Below are 15,533 nucleotides of genomic sequence, written 5' to 3'. Positions count from 1 at the left end.
ATTTTATTACGACAAGAAGAGAGACTCATATTTATGTACATATGAACTCGACCTTTGTGTACGACAATTCGCCAAAAAAACCGTGAATCAACCGGTATACGGTGATCAGCCGTGACTGAGAGATTTTGTCGTGCTATGCATAAAATAATTCGAAATAAAAAACGTATATAACTGCATTGATTCGTAATAATGTGCATGCAATCGTATACCTTTGCATATTAATTCGCATGTCTGATTTTCGTAAAACGTATTTGCTGGCAATCGTAAAAGAATACAAAAAAGTTCAATAAAATCGTTTATGATAATGGGACATCGATGATTGGTATCGTATTAAAGGAGGATTCAAAATGTTGGTCTATTTTTAGATCATCAATGACGTGTTCTACGATTTAAAGGATTAAAGTTATAGAAATATACGATTTGCTTTTGGTTTAATGCCTTTGAAGCAAATCCCCTTGAATTTATATATTCCAGATAGCGTCGAGGAACCATCATGAGCTGCAGATCGTATGGTCAGTGGATCAAGTCCAGGTACAAACAATAACTGCATGAACGTTAAAAAACTTGAATTTGACAGCAAAAAACACTTTTTTTAAATAATCTTATTTTTATTATTTTTGGGGATAAATAAACCAATTGGTTTAAAGTATAAAAAAAAATAATAATCTAATTTTTATTTAACTGACGGAAAATGAGAGCCCTGCACTCAAATTGCAAAAGACGACCAAATAAGTCGTCAAACTTTCCATATTGTTACGAAACATGTCGTATATTACAACCTCAATCATCTATATAATGATGTAAATTGTCATAGTATATTCCAAAAAGAATCAGGGTAGTCGTAAATGATGCGCATGACAAGTCGTGCAAATCGTAATTTAATACAATCCAAATCAAGAATATGTTTGCTAATGTACCTATATGGCCTCCAAAATGATACGTATATACTGGTTTTGCTACATTCTATACGATATGTTTACACGTATATTTGCACGTATATTTGCGTTGCAAATTCGAAATACCCACCAAATGGTTGTCTGGGTCACTACTCGCATGACGGATAAAGCACGACAACAATCAACATTTCTCCATCATGCGACTGGCGAAGCTCCTACACATGGTCAAATTTCTCCTGAGAGTGACTGGCATATCTCTTCACACTTCGATCGGCTGCTGACGGCAGGTACAACTAATTGAACGACTTGCTTGCAGAGAGCAACAATAGCAATAAAAAACTGAAAAAGAGCTTGCTGGCAGGAGCAACAATAATAATAAATGCGTTTCTTTTTCGTCTTCAGTTCGGTCGACGACTCGTTCAAATGCGATTGGTGAATGCTGACTATGAATTTTTTTTAGCTTCAAACGACTGGGGGTTGAATGACTGGCAAACGAAGTGACTGGTCGTTAAGGAACAGTCAATTGAGTTTGACGGACCAAGAGGCTCAACAGTCACAGTCATTTGACTAATGACGATGAATAATGCCAACCCTGCTTATGATCTTACGATCGTAACTAAAGAAAAGACAGTCAAATTCTTGAAAACATTTTGAATATATATTTTTTCGCTTGCTTTTATGGCAATCTCTTATAGTGCGTTACTACAGTTGCCATAATAGTTACCACAAGAATTGTTTTTTTCAGGCCGAGTACAGCTTCGGGTGTTTTAATATACAGGCAACCGTAATCGTAGGCATGGTAGGCGAACAACTGGCTGTCAAAAAGTGCTCCGTCTCCACTCTCTACCACTGAGAAACTTTTGGCACTCCTTGCCTACTTTTCCTAAAAATGCATCCACCCATAGCTGTACTCGCCCTGGTTTTATTCTCATAATAAACGCAAATGATTAGTTTGAAGTAAACATGAAAAGATAGGCTGGCAGATTTTATGAGGTTTAATTCATGTTGAGTTTGTTTTTTTTTTCTCAATAAAGTAAAAAATACTATCTGATCGAATGATTCTATGTGCATGCTTGTCTGAGTGGATCGAGTGTGAGCGGAGCCAAAAATGATAGAATTCTATACTATGCATTCCTAAATTTTTCAGCACGTTTTCGGCCCTAGCCATTTTTTTAAACCGGGAAAACCGTACATTCAATATCAAATTTTCGAATAGAAGAACCCACCCTTATTCGGAAAAATCTTAGCAAAATAATAAAATATTTAAACAAAATCAAAAAAAGATAGGAGATAATCTCTGGAACCTTTATTTTATCAACGAAGCATAAAATTGTGTCCAATAATTCTAAAAAAATCTTATTAATTTTGAATAAAATAATTATAAAAGATTGGTTTTCGGATCCGAAATCAAAACTTATCTTTACTCATTTGGTAAATTTAGCAAATTTTGTAAATACAATTTTTAAAAAGATCTGGGCATCCGAGCTGATTCAGTCTTGCCTCGATATTTTCCTAGAATATCTGGACAGACCCGATTAACATCGGGAAATCTTGAATGCTTATCCTATAAGTTGTAAAAACATCGACGGGTTATTGAAAATTTAAAAAAAATCTTATTCATCCCACTGAAGAAATTCAAACGTTTTTTAATCCAACAGTTGTGGAATATAATTTTTAGGCCATTCATTTGTTGATTATATTATCATTATATTATTGCAGTTATCCGAACAAAGGTTTAACTCTGATTTGACAGGTCGCACATTTTCACGAGTTTGCACGAATGTCGCAGTCATGAGTGCGCCGTCCAATCTAGTGCGCTGCGTATAATACTAGCATTTAATTTACAGTTTAATTTATCTAGAATCTAAATGATTTCATGTCACCCTAATCTAATTTATCTTCAGTACCGCGATCTGTTAAAAATAAAAAAGGTTTTAGGGGAGATGAGGGCATAATGGCCACCTTAAGGAAAATGCTTATTTAACCACAGAGAACAGCTGTAATATGTGAATTACATCATTGTTCGTGTTCAGACACTCATATAGTCTATTGCCTAATTGGATGAAACTTGAAAAAGTAGATAAAAACGTTAAAAAATGCATTTTAAATTTTTTTGCCGAAAGCTGAAAACCAGTCACTGTAGAGGCATAATGAGAAACCCCCCGAGGCAGTATGAGCACCATTAATGAAGGCATTATGAGCATTTTCTGCCGGGGAATCTAGCAGCGAATTCGATTCGATGAAGTCAACTGAGTAATAGAGCTACAGCTAAACTTGTATCGTCTGACGATTTGGCCTATTAGTTAGATGTCGGAGAGGTAATCAGTAGGCTCGAGTTCGATTCCTGGTGGAGGTGATTTTTTTTTCATTTATCATTCATGATCATGATTGCACTAAACAGTGAGGCGTAGATTCCTCAAACAAAGCAATAACAAAATAATCTAGGTCTGTTTGTAGAATTCAAAAAATTAACACATGCTCATACATTATGTTTCTGGTGTTTTGTTTGACGGATGATGCTTTGATGCTATTAGCCGTATAATGTAACAATAAAAAAATCAATCATGAATGGTATGTGCAAAAAAAAATCCGCTCATTATGCCTTCATTGATAGTGCTCTGTTCGCCTCCCGTGAACAAATTAAAGTAAAAACGCGTTTTAAAATTGATTAAAGAGAAACATCCAAAATTTTATGATGCTGAAAATTGAGAAACAATGTGTAGATCATGTTGCAGTGCGTACATTTCAGATCAAAATGATTTAAAAGTCATACAGCTTATTTGGTGATGCTCAATAATTATAATATTTTCGTCACTTGAGAACCTAGCTGGTTTTTTTTAAATATTTCTGTAAAGATGAAAAGGATTTTTCTTTTTTGGGGAAAAATTAATACTATAGGTAGTACGAAACAAGTCCTTGTGAAAATTTGTTTAAGAAAATACGTACTTATGTAGAAAAAAGGAGGGCTTATTATGCCCTGGGTGCTCGTTATGCCCTCATCTCCCCTATTTCTCTACCGGAAAACTAGTGATCCATTGATTGATGTGGTTTTGGTATTCAGGTTATTTTCGAGTTAAGAACTATATAAAAACCCAGTTTCATACCACGTACCATACCGTTCTGATTAAAAAAATAGTTATAATGAATGATTGGTGAATTGCCAATGCAGCCAATATTGGCATATGCCAAGTGAGATTTCTAGTATCATATGGCACTCACGAATCATATCCAAGACATTAATATTCATTTAATTATTCAATTTTGAAAGTCTTTAAAATCTATAATAGGTTCAAAAGTAATTTGGATTGATCTATTCCCGGCAGAGACTCGTAAAAAAATATTAAAAATATAGTTTATTGATTAAATTATGAAGTGAATAGGAACAGTTTTCGGATTTTTTTGTAAAGCTTAGTTAATTTAGAAATGGCACAATTACGAATGCGTGAATCTCAAAAACTATTCGTTAGATCGAAATACTTTCTATGAAGGAAATGGATGTTTTCTTATTATAATTCATGGAAAAATATAAAAAAAAGATATCGTTTTTTGTAAGAAATTTTTTTGAAACTAAGAGCAATTGAGTGTATACAGATGTATCGAAATTAACAAATCTTGATTATTTCTGAACCACTTTGTAGCGTTTTTAATGGAATGTCTGCTGGCCAAATCTGACAATAACGAAATAAAACCATCATGATATTGAACTTCAATTATAATCGGTTAGTATAGATCAGGTTACGAAGCGTACATTCAAGATTACTATTTTTAGACTTTTAAAACCCCCTAATCCAAAATTTTCGTTTTAAAAATTGTAGATTTTTTTCACACGAGCAAAATACAGACCCCGTTCGTTTTTGGCAACATTCGATTTTGGCAACACAAAATGTTCGGGCATGTTGCCAAAATCAAACGGGGTCTGTACTGGCAAATCATTATATTTTTTACAAAACAACCAGCAAATACATACTCTAATATGCTAGCAACATTATTACCAGCAGACATGTTATAAAGGATTTTCCGATCAAAAAGTAGTGTAAATCGATTATTTGTTTATTAAAAAACTAAAGTATCTTTCTTTTTGAAGTTCAATCTGTATAGAAGACGGAAAATCTACTCAGTTAAGATTCCGTTTGCCCTAGTCCGAATTGGCGAGACTTTCGTTTGAAGCCTGTCATCAGATTTTGTACAGTCACCTTATCTACTTTCTTCGGCGCAGAACGCCAGTTTGCTTTGAACTGCTTCTCGCTGCTTACAGTTTTTTTGGTCTTCTTACGGTTTTGCTTAACTAACGGTCTAATATTTTTCGATTGGAAGAAACTCTGGTGTGTTGAGGGGGGGGTTCTTATCCATGGGCACAACCTGAATGTTGTTAGCGACATACCACTCCATGGCCTTTTTTCACGATGGCAGGATGCCAAATCCTGCCACAACAGCACAGACAATTCATGTTTCTCCAGGAAAGGCAGCATACGCTTTGAAGACACTCTTTCATGTAATATCCTGGTTGACGGTCCCGACTTCTACGAAAATGTCGCTTTACAAGTCTTAGGTACAGATAGCTTCCCAAACGAGATATTTCTTGGAAAACTTTGATAGTTTAATATGCTTGAAAATGTCTGCCACCATTCTTCATGCGGATGCTGTATTAAACTTTTGTCCCGGAAGCTGTCTGACATCTGCCTTGGCGTGGGTTTCATCGTCCATTACCACGCAATCAAACTTTGCCAACAATGTCGAATACAGCTTCCGAGATCTTGTTTTTGCTGAAGGTTGTGCTTTTCATTGCGATTAGCAGTCACTATTTTCTTATAAGTCGATAGTCCGGATCGTTTTTAAGCTTCATGCTCGATTGTAGACGATACTCTCAACATATTGGCGACATCTCGAACAGAGAGATTGGAGTTTATTCGCGCATCATAATAATTTTTCGTGTTTGGTCACGATTCTACCCCATATCCTTGTTCACCCCTTTTTACAGCATCCATTACATTTTTTGGAATTTATAATGTCTTTTACCCGATAGGTTATTGTTTCGAAAGTTGATTTATTATCTCAAAACAGGTGATGAACATTTAAAATGAACTTATTTCTTTTTATCAGAAAATACTTCATAGATTTGCTAGTGAATGGCTATGAATCATATTCGAAATCTGTAACTATCATTGGCAGTTGACATGATTTATTGTATTCAGTGCATCGACTATCATCCTCTAAGTTTCCCCGTCTGATATACTTTATCATTGATGTGATGCATATGAACGATCGGCAGATGCCAAAGACCGGTCCTGTTGCAATAATGTATGAAGTTGTAAATGCCGCCGTTTGCCGTCGCCAGTGAAATTCATGACGCTGTAAAGACAAAACCTAAAAAGTGCATCGTCAAAATTGCACTCATTGAACCATCATCCAGTCATCGAGAAGGATCGGTTTCTCAATTACTCCGTCGGGGCATCTGTCCATATAATATGTATAAAAGCGAAAAAAATAGAAACCCGTCCGGACCAAGATGGTGTTGTGGACGATTAAAACTATCGACAGATTTTTGCGGATCTTCTGGTGCGGTCTTGGTCAAATGCCAACCGGCGGCGGCCAAGACGTGGCTCTCTGGATCACCGGAGATGACGACGGCGACGACAACTTTGACTGAATGGCCGCCACATTTCGCAAACGAAGTTGCAAACGGATCAATAAATTGGTCAGTTATAGAGAGTGAGCCAAATTAGAAATCGAGAAAGTGCTGGATGTGAGTTCATTCCTGGGAATCTTCAAATGCATTCACAGACCGCAATGGCTAATAGCTTTAGATGGCCGGTCAGCCATTTCCAATGACCGTTTGAAGGTCTGTTTGTTTCTCAGTCTGATCAGCTCATTAGAAAACTGACTCTCCGAATGGTATAATGGCATATCCATTTTTGATATAATGTGGTGTTAAAAAATAAATAATCATAAAATGAATTGAACAGTTATACAGAAAATGTTTTGGTTTTTTAACTTACGAATTATTTTCAGCAAGTGTTTTTCATGAATGTATCAATCACTAGTCGTATCCTGCAAAGAAAGAGAAAAATATGAATTAAAATAAGGAAAATATGCGATCAATCACCGATGAACAGATGTACTAGCTAAGATTGTTAAAGTAATTTTGTTCTTTTACTCGTCAAGTATGAGTTTCGATAAAATTACTGATGAAGCTCCGAAACACATAAATGGTTTAGTAAACGATAAATATTAGTCATCTATTCTTCAGCTATTCTTCAAAAATGGATAAGAAAAAAGCTCGCAACAATGTTGCAAGTGCATTTCCATCCCTCAATTCAATTTGGTTCCTGCTTCTGCTCAACGTGAACCTTTCTTGACCTAATAACCAGAAAGAAAAAGAGATGAAAAACGTTCTCGATTTCCTGTGGCACATTTCTCGGAAGCTGCCCGATGCCCTAGAATAAAGCAAACCATTAGCCAAACATGCATATCCCAGCCAGGATGAATGTGTGCAGCAACAGCAGCATCTAACTAACGATTATACAATTGATCTTCTGGAACAGGTTTATTGCACTTCCCCCATTATTCATCGATGCAGTCAAACTCCGGTCTCTCCTCCTGGAAGTTAGCCTGTTCCATGCCCCCGGAGGAATCCGGCACTGCGCTGCTGGCCATTGAATTGAATGCTGAAAACGTGTTTCACAATTTGCTTACTGGACCAAGCTCGCTAAGTGTGTCACACTCGCTTAAACTAGCCGCGCTAGCCAACAAGTGGATTTTCTAGAACAAAATCCATGACGACTGACCAAGCTTTTGAGGTTGAATTTTCCGGTGCCATTGAATGCGTTTATGATAATTGAATGATCTTACCGACAAATAAGAATTCTGGACCGGAACATAGACCCTTTTTTGTCCTGCATTGTTAAAACTCGCATTCAACACCCAGTTTATGGACATTCCTCAAATCAGTCACCTATAGTATTTTCACATATAGGTAGTCACAAAATCGGTCGTGCAACCATTTTGTATCCTTTTCTTTTGATTTTTAAGGTGTTTAAGTTTAAGGTGTTTAAGTTAAATGAAATCAACATGCATCTACCTTACAAGAGAATTCATTATCTTTTTAATGATGCTGAGAAAAAACTCAAAATTATAATTATTGACTTTTAAATTCAATAGCTAACCAAAAAATCATCATCAAAGATACATGCAAAATCGACAGTACAGTACCAGTTTTTCTCAACATGAAAAATCAGTTAAAATAGATGAAAAATTGTGAGAACTGTCAAATCTAGCAACGAATATGACCACCTTTGGTATTAACGAGTCCATGTGAGCTTCGCGATGCCTTTTCAATGGGATTTCAGGACACTTGAAATAGAGTGCACACTAACAGAACTCCTCAACTGCTTCTTTCCAAGAATTTTTAGTTTTTAAGGGTTCTTGATCTACCTCTAAGAATGCGCAACGACAAACATATTTGACGATTTGCAGGTATTTTAAGGCGTTTAGGGATATTCTACATATAACACTCTCGTACACGTGAGCGACTTATCTGTTTCTATTTTGTATAGCTATGGCTAACGTGGCTAACCCGATTTCATCAAGAAAATTTACAGGTCATATTATAGAATATTTAAATACCTATTTGAGGAACAGATGAGATACTAAATGCTTTAAAATCTGCAGACTTCCAAAAAACACTATAACTTCTTGTTAATTTTGTTGCATTTTATGTTGAAGTCTGTCTACAGCCCGGCTATAGGTTTTCTACACATCTCACTATCCAATCCTGAAAGACACTCAATCAAGGCATCAAAATATCAATTAGCAAGGCCGGATTAAGGAGGGGGCAATGAGGCAATTGCCCCGGGCCTCCCGGCTCTAAGGGTCGCCGAAGAGAAAAAAAATTGAAGGTTTGGCTCAGAATATGTAGCTTTCGACCAAACTTTCGACAAAGCAATAAATAGTTACAAATCTTAATCGATTACTTCTTTTTCTTTTGATCTACATACTAGTTAAGAAAAATTAACGAAAGGTTTTTAAACTGCAATGTATCAATGTCGACTTCCGAAGAAAATCCCGGACCCGATCCTTCGCAGCCACGTTTCAATAAAACCAAAATTGATTGTTTTGGTTTCGTCCTCTTTCGTCAATTCGCATATTGAGAAAGATGAGAACACCCGATAGGAAATACACCCTACTATTCACTATACTTAGTCGGCTCGCGAAGGGTGCGTCGGCCGATTTTCGATCATACTAATCGGCCTATTGTTGCAACGTCGCTTATGGGAGTTTTTGCTGGGCATCAGCCGATTAGTAAGCCGATTTCGTAGGCCTATCAAATAGGGTGATGAGTGGCATGATTGTGTAGGAACCGACTTAGTCGCCTGATTAGTAGGGCGATAAAGTAAATGAGATTTTCGACGTTCAGCTATTTAATAGGGGTATCAAACGAGCTATTTAGTATTAACCATCCGACTCAATCCGACTAAATAGCAGAATTGATTGGCCTCAAAAATCGATTGTTTTTCCTACCACCCTACCCAATCGTACTAAATAGCCGGATTGATTGACGGCAAAAATAGATTTTTCTTTGTACCACCCAACTCAATCCGACTAAATAGCAGAATTGATTGACCACAAAAATCGACTGTTTTTCTACCACCCTACTAAATCGTACTAAATAGCCGGATTGATTGACCGTTAAAATTGATTTTTCTCCCTACCACCCTACGCAATCCGACTAAATAGCAGAATTGATTGACCACAAAAATCGATTGTTTTTCTACCACCCTACCAAATCGTACTAAATAGCCGGATTGATTGACCGTTAAAATTGATTTTTCTCCCTACCACCCTACGCAATCCGACTAAATAGCCGGATTGATTGACCGCAAAAGTACCATCCGACTAAATAGGGCGATTTATGTAAATAATTCATTTTCGTATCTCGGAGCAAGTCCAGTAGAGGTATTTTTATTTTTCTGTAGTAAAAATGTAGGTGGTTGGCGAAGTAAATTTTTGGCAGGTAGCCTGATGGTGGAGGCACGAACCTGCAAACTGGCTCATTCGGCAATGAGAATGCCGGAATCTTTGAGCCTAGCATCCTACCGGTCGGGAAACGACCTGTCCTGTGGAGAAGCTAGCCATCCAAGCACTGCAAAACTCCAACGATCTACCAAGGCTTCCGTAAACTTCTGACTCAACAGCAGCTCGCACCTGAAGATGGAAATACGTTCCAGCTTCTCCACCCGACCGGTACAAAAGGATTTCGAGAGCTGAATGTTTTTCTATTGAAATAAGAGGAAAACAATCAAACTATTTTCCAAAATAAATTTTTTATTCCATCAACTCACCTCCGGCACCTCATCCAGAAACTGGCCCACGGTGTGGGCGTCGTCAGCGATGCCACCATCGGAATCATGAACACCTTCGATTACGGCTTCAGGCATGCCCGGCAAACGTCCGGGAACTTGGTCAGGTTGACGTCGTGACGACGGAACCGGTAGAAACCCGCTCGCCACTCGAACAAACTGCTGATGAGCACTGACGAACCGTGGGCCAAGCTTTCCCTTCGATGAACTCCATCACACAACACATGTCAAAAACTAATTCAGTTATGACCATTCCATACTAAATAGGCTTAAAGTTTGCCAACTAAATAGAGTCCTACGAAAACCTACTAAATTGACCGATCCCCTCCGATTACGTCGATCAATTTATTGTGCTACCAAATCATGCGTAATTGTGTGAGCCTACTCATCAGCCGATTTAGTATGGCACCTATTTCATATTCAAGCGTAGCCCGATTAATCGGCATACTAAATAGGGTCATTGATTTAGTAGGGTGATTCGTAGCCAGACTAAATCGGCACCCAACTAAATATGTGAACGGCGAAATTTTTCAACTGTCAAATTTCCTATCGGGCATTAGCTGTTGATGATGATCAATAGCTTCGTTCAACGATTTGTAAAAATCGGTGTCAACTGGTTTCTGTCAACTGGTAGATGTTCAACGAGTCAATGTTTTGGTCGAAACTAGTCAGGTCGTTGTTCAATGAAACAAGTAGAAACTAGTCGAAACCAATCCAGCTCGGCAGCAGGATTCGTTTCGACCTGGTAGAAATCGGTCGAAGTCAATTGGAAAGAGACAGGTGATAAACTGTCAATCCAATTCTACTTGTTTCGACCCGTTTCGACCAGACTTCATTGAACAGACTAAATGATGATGACAACAATACAAATCTAGATTTTTTTTTTTAGGTCGTATGAACCACCTGGCATGTTTTGAGAAAATCGATGTTAAAGTTCCGAAACACCTTTTTAATTCTTATTTTAATATTGCTGGTCAAATTCGTCTGGAAATGCTCAATTTAATGTAAAACTGACGCACCTGACGAACCGGTCACCAATACGGTGTCTTGTGGCTAACAAAACTCCTTATTAAATGTGGTTTGGTCGAAAACCCAGACTGAATAATCTTCGGATTTTCGGCTACGTACGCAAGATTCCGAAACGGCAAAAGCTCGATCCTAAATCCAAACGACTTGTTTTGTGGGCTATGCAAACAACGGGTTCAGGCTTTGGAACGGGTAGAGTCGATCCATTGAAATCCATCGAAACGTAGTATTCGATGAAACCAGCATGATGGAGCCTTAACAAAACCGCGTAGAGCCTCTCCCCTACTCCATCAAGAAGCCCGAGATTTCAACAGAGCCTGAAAATATTTTTTATGGAATTTGAATTTCCTTGTTCATTAAAGTTCCCCGGTTACTCATTATATTGTAATCTCCAGAAAAAAAAACCCATAAAAGCAAATCTTATTTCGAATATCGATTTTGATTGGATTTCAAACAGATGACACTGTTTGACATTACATCTATAATCAAAATTGGACCAAAATTTCTTGGCTCAGCGTAAAAAGAATCCAAAAGATCGAAAGTTCGAATCGAAAATAAACAGATCTGATCGATTTTTTCTCATGCTAAAGAATCGATCCAAAAAATCGAAAATCTGAGTTGAAAAGATCGATCTTCCAAAAATCGAACCAAGATCTATCAATCCTTATCTCGAGCAAACTGAAATTGGTTTCCCATGTAGTCCATTATTTAGTTTAAGCTAATAGAGTATTTTCCGAGACAGATTGTGGTAGTGTAACTTTTTGTTTATGTTTTGAAAAATGTAAACACCAACTGGTCGCCATTTTGATCTTTGATGATAAGCACTGTTCATTGCTTTCTTTTGAAAACTTCTTTTGTTAAAATCATTAACATACCACCATTAAGACATTATTATTATTATTATTATTATTATTTTTAAAATTAATTAAATAAAGAATTTATATTCTCCTCGCCAAGGTGCGCTTGCAAAACCACAACAATTGCATTGCCAATATTGTGTTGTTGTTGTTGTATTTAACCTAAAACGATGTGCCGAGAAAATGTAAACATGAGAAATCAGCTGTTCGTTTCACGAATGGAGAAATGCTTTATAGATTTTGTTGGAGATAATTTGGTTACGAGAGATGGGAGTTATGGTATAAATATAATGATTTATAAATTTTATTGTTTAAATTAATTTGTATCACGAAATGCTTTTTCGTTTTTAAAAATCTAACATTTTAAATAACATAAAATGAAACCATTTGTTTTTTCAACTGTTATACTAGATTTTAGAGATAGAACAAGATTTCCAATCTGTCCACGCAGACATCCGGGGAACGGGTAGAGATTTGCCAAATATCCACGCTTGTCTACGGAGAGGATTGAAAAGGGGGAGGGGGGGGGGGGAGGGTTTCAAAATCTCATTTTTCTGTCCACGTGGTATGAATCTGAAATTGTTGAATTGATATTCCTTCTCGTCCTTATTTGTTCTGTTTATTTCAAGGGAATAACCAAAACTTAGCCTAGAGAATAGCAAGGGAATAACCAAAGATAAGATTTTACTGTTGTAGTCTCGATGATAGCAGACATTGTTAGTTTTGACTCTAGTTTTAGATTATTAGATTATTGCATTAATGTTCAAAGTCTGAGTTGTTTTCATCCAGCGAGTTTCAAGAGCGGGAACGCTTTAAAAACATACATTTGATGATCTGAGTTCAAGTGAATTTGGTATAATCGAATAGCGCTATGTTATTTCGAGAAAACACGCTTGTAAGTTGTTGTGTTTGGCAATTTTCATATATTTTTCAAAAGTTTGTATTTTTCTTCGGAACATAAAAGTAGCTAAATAAAATTCTAAAAATCTGAAAAAAAACGACCAAGTATCATTAACTACAAATCGATCGTTTTTTCACTTATACCCCTTTGCTCTGAGGACCTCATCTGTAAGTAGAATCTTTCACATTATAACGACCCGTAGACGGTTTTCGGAAGTTTTGCAAGCCGCACGCACGACTTGATTCGAAATTTTGTTCCAAATCTTAATCAAACGATTTTAAATGTATCCAACCTCGAATTCTTAACGTCACCCAACTTTCCAGCATTTATCTCCATATAATTAAAATCCGGTGGCAATGCAGAGCATTTTGATGAAACGACAATTCAAACGTTACCAAGCCGATTCAAAAACACCTTCCAGATTTGGTCTGGATCTTCCAAACTTTTTGGCCTTAAATTCGAAAACCTAGGAATGAAAAGTGTTTAAAAGGTATAAAAAAGGGGAGAAGCTTGTGAAACAGAGAACTAAGCAGAGCATGGACGGTCTCAGGCATTGATAGTGATGGCATCAAAATATTTTGATGCGATTCTAGCCAATCTGCATCATTGTGATCTGGCGACCAAAAAAAGTCCCCTACAAACTCTGCCATCCAGACTGTTCCAGATTTTTTTTTCCAAAATCTTCTAGGCTTTTCTGAAAAATAGTAGGAATCACTGGTTCAAACGAGCCATGGTCTAAAACAGTGGTTTTCAAACTTTTTTCACTCACCGCCCCCTTTTGCAAAATTTTTAAGCTCACCGCCCCCTGGGCAAATATTAAGAAAATCTTTGAAAAAAAAAATCTTGGATTTAATGCCAAACGATTCTTCATATTTCAGCCTTTATCTACATACTATTTCGTTCGAAAGAAAAATGCACATTAGCGAAATTGGCTGTTATGCACTTATACCCTTTTGAATCCGAGGGCCTCATATTGCTTCGAACTTCCATAAAACACTTAATTCTTTGTTTAGTTTCCTGGACAACTGCTTAAACTGATTGATGTGTTTATTTTGATATCAAATCATATATCTTAAATTTTGGTAAACAAAATTCTAAATTCACCATTAATTTGCGTTATTGAATACAAATTAATTACTGCCAAGTCGCTCAAATAACGTAAAAATTGTATTTTTGGATATCTGAATTTTAATCCTGTTCCAAGTTTTGCAGATACTCGCGGGTTTAAATTATAAACTAGATTTTAATAACTGAATTCCGGCAAAGTTAGTGATAGATTAAAAGTTTATCCACGGTAAATGGCATAATTGATTTATGGAATCGAATTAAATAAAAATGAACAATTAAGAACTTAAAATATAAATTCTCTAACCTTAAAAACATCTATCATATTTTCAGTCCAAAAATTCTATCACTTTATCACAGATGACGCCTTTAAAACAGATTTTTCCGAGATTTTTTCTGTATAGTAGAATTTTTGAGACAAAACATTCCAAAGAGTATTAAGCATTGCAATCTAGAATTAATCACTTTAAGTATAATCCAAAATAATCTTCAAAAACAAGATCAACATGTAGAGCGTATACAAAATCTATGACAGTTTAAAAGATCTTTTAAATACATTTTAACAAAAAAAAACTATTGAGATACTGGAACAAAAATTTGCTTACGACTCTTTGAAATTATACGTGGTTTCGTGATTTGTGAATTACGACCTCACCGTCCCCTTGAACTCTTCCAACGCCCCCCAAATTTCAAAATTGAGTTCACCGCCCCCTTGGAAGCTCTGAACGCCCCCAAGGGGGCGGTAGGGACCACTTTGAAAACCACTGGTCTAAAAGATCTGTTTCTAAAAAGCAGCTCTTGATTGCTTTCCCATCACTAAACAAGCAACATAAACTGAAGAGCGGAGAGCAGCAGTTTGTTCTTTCTCTCAAAGAACCAGGGTTAGAAAAAGAGCCACGGTTCAAAAAAAAAAAATGAGCAAAGAATGGCGGGAGAGCCGGTCATTCGGTCGAATCGAACGGCTCTCCATACTCCGGTCTTGCCGTTCAGCTTATTAACCAGAGTTGAGCGGAAAGTCGTGGCTTTTTTTTCGAACCGTGGTTCGAAATTAACAATAAATAATAACAATATTGTAAAAGAGGAAATTACTTCCAATATCAATTTTCGCATCGAAGCAGATGCGTTAAGTCATATTAATAGCTTGAATAAATTTTGTATTGTTTAATTTGATGTGAACAGCTCTTAAAAACGTTTTCCAACTCAAAAATCAAAATCCGATCAGTTTTCCCCAAAACAGGGCATTCGGGCTGCCCGGACCGAACGTGTTTCGAATTTTTCACTGAGTAACCGGGCAAGACCGGGTAAAACCGGGCAATCTAGAATGCTTAGTATAATACAGCCATTGAATAAGTTTTGTATCTTTATAACAACCGGATACGAGAGCAAAAACTATGTCAACTTTTGTTCAAATGAATGTTGAACCATGAATCGA

The 15,533-nt window shown here is 36.7% G+C and overlaps 1 protein-coding gene across 1 annotated transcript in view; it reads right to left on the bottom strand.

Annotated features, from left to right (window-relative positions):
- Window positions 1-15,533, bottom strand: part of LOC129758233 (serine proteinase stubble) — a 617,997-nt gene that overhangs the window by 526,024 nt on the left and 76,440 nt on the right. The window contains exon 3 of the mRNA XM_055755703.1: window positions 6,893-6,944. The gene's annotated coding sequence lies outside the window, so the exon portion shown is untranslated. The remainder of the gene's footprint in view (window positions 1-6,892; window positions 6,945-15,533) is intronic.

The sequence above is a fragment of the Uranotaenia lowii genome, chromosome 3 (assembly GCF_029784155.1).
Source record: "Uranotaenia lowii strain MFRU-FL chromosome 3, ASM2978415v1, whole genome shotgun sequence".
Taxonomy (NCBI): Eukaryota; Metazoa; Arthropoda; class Insecta; order Diptera; family Culicidae; genus Uranotaenia; species Uranotaenia lowii.
This window is presented reverse-complemented; position numbering and strand designations above follow the sequence as displayed.